The sequence below is a fragment of the Petromyzon marinus genome, assembly GCF_048934315.1.
Source record: "Petromyzon marinus isolate PM22_M1 ecotype Great Lakes invasive population chromosome 67 unlocalized genomic scaffold, UKy_Petmar_22M1.pri1.0 chr67_unloc.1, whole genome shotgun sequence".
In the NCBI taxonomy this organism is placed as follows: Eukaryota; Metazoa; Chordata; class Hyperoartia; order Petromyzontiformes; family Petromyzontidae; genus Petromyzon; species Petromyzon marinus.
In genome coordinates, this window is record NW_027422591.1 from 437,974 (window position 1) to 443,412 (window position 5,439).

Below are 5,439 nucleotides of genomic sequence, written 5' to 3' on the forward strand. Positions count from 1 at the left end.
GTTTGTGGTGGTAGTTTGTGGTGGTTTGTGATGGTTTGTGGTGGTTTGTGATGGTTTGTGATGGTTTGTGATGGTTTTTGATGGTTTGTGGTGGTGGTTTGTGATGGTTTGTGATGGTGTGTGATGGTTTGTGATGGTTTGTGATGGTTTGTGGTGGTTTGTGATGGTTTGTGGTGGTTTGTGATGGTTTGTGATGGTGGTTTGTGATGGTGTGTGATGGTTTGTGATGGTTTGTGATGGTGGTTTGTGGTGGTTTGTGATGATGGTTTGTGATGGTTTGCGATGGTTTGTGGTGGTTTGTGATGGTGGTTTGTGGTGGTTTGTGATGGTGGTTTGTGATGGTTTGTGGTGGTAGTTTGTGGTGGTTTGTGATGGTTTGTGGTGGTTTGTGATGGTTTGTGATGGTTTGTGATGGTTTTTGATGGTTTGTGGTGGTGGTTTGTGATGGTTTGTGATGGTGTGTGATGGTTTGTGATGGTTTGTGATGGTTTGTGGTGGTTTGTGATGGTTTGTGATGGTTTGTGATGGTTTGTGATGGTGGTTTGTGATGGTGTGTGATGGTGTGTGATGGTTTGTGGTGGTTTGTGGTGGTTTGTGATGATGGTTTGTGATGGTTTGTGATGGTTTGTGATGGTTTGTGATGGTGGTTTGTGATGGTTTGTGGTGGTGGTTTGTGATGGTGGTTTGTGATGGTTTGTGATGGTTTGTGGTGGTTTGTGATGGTGGTTTGTGATGGTTTGTGATGGTTTGTGATGGTTTGTGATGGTGGTTTGTGATAGTGGTTTGTGATGGTTTGTGATGGTGTGTGATGGTTTGTGATGGTTTGTGATGGTTTGTGGTGGTTTGTGATGGTTTGTGATGGTTTGTGATGGTTTGTGATGGTGGTTTGTGATGGTGTGTGATGGTGTGTGATGGTTTGTGGTGGTTTGTGGTGGTTTGTGATGATGGTTTGTGATGGTTTGTGATGGTTTGTGATGGTTTGTGATGGTGGTTTGTGATGGTTTGTGATGGTTTGTGGTGGTTTGTGATGGTTTGTGATGGTTTGTGGTGGTGGTTTGTGATGGTTTGTGATTGTTTGTGATGGTTTGTGGTGGTGGTTTGTGATGGTTTGTGATGGTTTGTGATGGTGGTTTGTGGTGGTTTGTGATGTTTGTGGTGGTTTGTGATGGTGTGTGATGGTGGTGTGTGATGGTTTGTGATGGTTTGTGATGGTTTGTGGTGGTGGTTTGTGATGGTTTGTGATGGTTTGTGATGGTTTGTGATGGTGGTTTGTGATGGTTTGTGATGGTGGTTTGTGATGGTGGTTTGTGATGGTTTGTGATGGTGGTTTGTGATGGTTTGTGATGGTGGTTTGTGATGGTTTGTGATTGTTTGTGATGGTTTGTGGTGGTGGTTTGTGATGGTTTGTGATGGTTTGTGATGGTTTGTGATGGTGGTTTGTGATGGTTTGTGATGGTTTGTGGTGGTGGTTTGTGATGGTTTGTGGTGGTTTGTGGTGGTTTGTGATGGTTTGTGGTGGTTTGTGATGGTGTGTGATGGTGGTTTGTGATGGTGTGTGATGGTGGTTTGTGATGGTTTGTGATGGTTTGTGATGGTTTGTGATGATTTGTGGTGGTTTGTGATGGTTTGTGATGGTTTGTGATGGTGGTTTGTGATGGTTTGTGGTGGTTTGTGGTGGTTTGTGATGGTTTGTGGTGGTTTGTGATGGTGTGTGATGGTGGTTTGTGATGGTGTGTGATGGTGGTTTGTGATGGTTTGTGATGGTTTGTGGTGGTTTGTGATGGTTTGTGGTGGTGTGTGATGGTTTGTGATGGTTTGTGATGGTTTGTGATGGTGTGTGATGGTTTATGGTGGTTTGTGATGGTGTGTGATGGTTTGTGGTGGTTTGTGGTGGTTTTGTGGTGGTTTGTGATGGTTTGTGATGGTGGTTTGTGATGGTTTGTGATGGTTTGTGATGGTGGTTTGTGGTGGTTTGTGATGGTTTGTGATGGTGGTTTGTGATGGTTTGTGGTGGTTTGTGATGGTTTGTGATGGTTTGTGGTGGTAGTTTGTGGTGGTTTGTGATGGTTTGTGGTGGTTTGTGATGGTTTGTGATGGTTTGTGATGGTTTTTGATGGTTTGTGGTGGTGGTTTGTGATGGTTTGTGATGGTGTGTGGATGGTTTGTGATGGTTTGTGATGGTTTGTGGTGGTTTGTGATGGTTTGTGGTGGTTTGTGATGGTTTGTGATGGTGGTTTGTGATGGTGTGTGATGGTTTGTGATGGTTTGTGATGGTGGTTTGTGGTGGTTTGTGATGATGGTTTGTGATGGTTTGCGATGGTTTGTGGTGGTTTGTGATGGTGGTTTGTGGTGGTTTGTGATGGTGGTTTGTGATGGTTTGTGGTGGTAGTTTGTGGTGGTTTGTGATGGTTTGTGGTGGTTTGTGATGGTTTGTGATGGTTTGTGATGGTTTTTGATGGTTTGTGGTGGTGGTTTGTGATGGTTTGTGATGGTGTGTGATGGTTTGTGATGGTTTGTGATGGTTTGTGGTGGTTTGTGATGGTTTGTGATGGTTTGTGATGGTTTGTGATGGTGGTTTGTGATGGTGTGTGATGGTGTGTGATGGTTTGTGGTGGTTTGTGGTGGTTTGTGATGATGGTTTGTGATGGTTTGTGATGGTTTGTGATGGTTTGTGATGGTGGTTTGTGATGGTTTGTGGTGGTGGTTTGTGATGGTGGTTTGTGATGGTTTGTGATGGTTTGTGGTGGTTTGTGATGGTGGTTTGTGATGGTTTGTGATGGTTTGTGATGGTTTGTGATGGTGGTTTGTGATAGTGGTTTGTGATGGTTTGTGATGGTGTGTGATGGTTTGTGATGGTTTGTGATGGTTTGTGGTGGTTTGTGATGGTTTGTGATGGTTTGTGATGGTTTGTGATGGTGGTTTGTGATGGTGTGTGATGGTGTGTGATGGTTTGTGGTGGTTTGTGGTGGTTTGTGATGATGGTTTGTGATGGTTTGTGATGGTTTGTGATGGTTTGTGATGGTGGTTTGTGATGGTTTGTGATGGTTTGTGGTGGTTTGTGATGGTTTGTGATGGTTTGTGGTGGTGGTTTGTGATGGTGGTTTGTGATGGTTTGTGATGGTTTGTGGTGGTTTGTGATGGTGGTTTGTGATGGTTTGTGATGGTTTGTGATGGTTTGTGATGGTTGTTTGTGATGGTGGTTTGTGATGGTGGTTTGTGATGGTTTGTGATGGTGGTTTGTGATGGTTTGTGATGGTTTGTGATGGTGGTTTGTGATGGTTTGTGATGGTGGTTTGTGATGGTTTGTGATGGTTTGTGATGGTGGTTTGTGATGGTGGTTTGTGATGGTTTGTGATGGTGGTTTGTGATGGTTTGTGATGGTGGTTTGTGATGGTTTGTGATGGTTTGTGATGGTGGTTTGTGATGGTTTGTGATGGTTTGTGATGGTGGTTTGTGATGGTTGTGATGGTTTGTGGTGGTTTGTGATGGTGGTTTGTGATGGTTTGTGATGGTTTGTGATGGTTTGTGATGGTGGTTTGTGATAGTGGTTTGTGATGGTTTGTGATGGTGTGTGATGGTTGTTTGTGATGGTTTGTGATGGTTTGTGATGGTTTGTGATGGTTTGTGATGGTTTGTGATGGTTTGTGATGGTGGTTTGTGATGGTGTGATGGTGTGTGATGGTTTGTGGTGGTTTGTGGTGGTTTGTGATGATGGTTTGTGATGGTTTGTGATGGTTTGTGATGGTTTGTGATGGTGGTTTGTGATGGTTTGTGATGGTTTGTGGTGATGGTTTGTGATGGTTTGTGATGGTTTGTGATGGTGGTTTGTGATGGTGGTTTGTGATGGTTTGTGATGGTTTGTGGTGGTTTGTGATGGTGGTTTGTGATGGTTTGTGATGGTTTGTGATGGTTTGTGATGGTTGGTTTGTGATGGTGGTTTGTGATGGTGGTTTGTGATGGTTTGTGATGGTGGTTTGTGATGGTTGTGATGGTTTGTGATGGTGTTTGTGATGGTTTGTGATGGTGGTTTGTGATGGTTTGTGATGGTTTGTGATGGTGGTTTGTGATGGTGGTTTGTGATGGTTTGTGATGTGGTTTGTGATGGTTTGTGATGGTGGTTTGTGATGGTTTGTGATGGTTTGTGATGGTGGTTTGTGATGGTTTGTGATGGTTTGTGATGGTGGTTTGTGATGGTTTGTGATGGTGGTTTGTGATGGTTTGTGATGGGTTTGTGATGGTGGTTTGTGATGGTTTGTGATGGTTTGTGATGGTGGTTTGTGATGGTTTGTGATGGTTTGTGATGGTTTGTGATGGTTTGTGATGGTGGTTTGTGATGGTTTGTGATGGTTTGATGGTGGTTTGTGATGGTTGTGATGGTTTGTGATGGTGGTTTGTGATGGTGGTTTGTGATGGTGTTGTGATGGTTTGTGATGGTTTGTGATGGTGGTTTGTGATGGTTTGTGATGGTTTGTGATGGTGGTTTGTGATGGTTTGTGATGGTGGTTTGTGATGGTGGTTTGTGATGGTTTGTGATGGTGGTTTGTGATGGTTTGTGATGGTTTGTGATGGTGGTTTGTGATGGTTTGTGATGGTGGTTTGTGATGGTTTGTGATGGTTTGTGATGGTGGTTTGTGATGGTTTGTGATGGTTTGTGATGGTGGTTTGTGATGGTTTGTGATGGTTTGTGATGGTGGTTTGTGATGGTTTGTGATGGTGGTTTGTGATGGTTTGTGATGGTTTGTGATGGTGGTTTGTGATGGTTTGTGATGGTTTGTGATGGTGGTTTGTGATGGTTTGTGATGGTGGTTTGTGATGGTTTGTGATGGTTTTGTGATGGTGGTTTGTGATGGTTTGTGATGGTTTGTGATGGTGGTTTGTGATGGTTTGTGATGGTTTGTGATGGTGGTTTGTGATGGTTTGTGATGGTGGTTTGTGGTGGTGTGTGATGGTTTTGGTGTGTTTGTGATGGTTGTGATGGTGGTTTGTGTTGGTTTGTGTTGGTTTGTGATGGTGGTTTGTGATGGTTTGTGATGGTGGTTTGTGATGGTGTGTGATGGTTTGTGATGGTGGTTTGTGATGGTTTGTGATGGTTGTGATGGTGGTTGTGATGGTTTGTGATGGTGGTTTGTGCCCCTTTACGAGATTAGCGAAGTGTCGCGAATAATTTGTCGTAAGAAATTTGTGTGTAATCAGCGCAACCCTCCCTCCCTCCCTCCTTCCCTCCCTCATCACCCCCTCTCTCCTCCCCTCCCTCCCTCCCTCTCCTCTCTCCTCCCTTCCTCCCCCCTCGCTCCCTCTCTCCCTCCATCCCACCCTCTCTCGCTCCTCTCTCCTCCCCTCCCTCTCCTCTATCCTCCCCCCCCCCCGTAATCCCCACCTCGTCTCTCCCCGCTCGCTCTCCCAGCCAAGATGCCTCTTGTTCCCGCGAGGAGCCGGTGT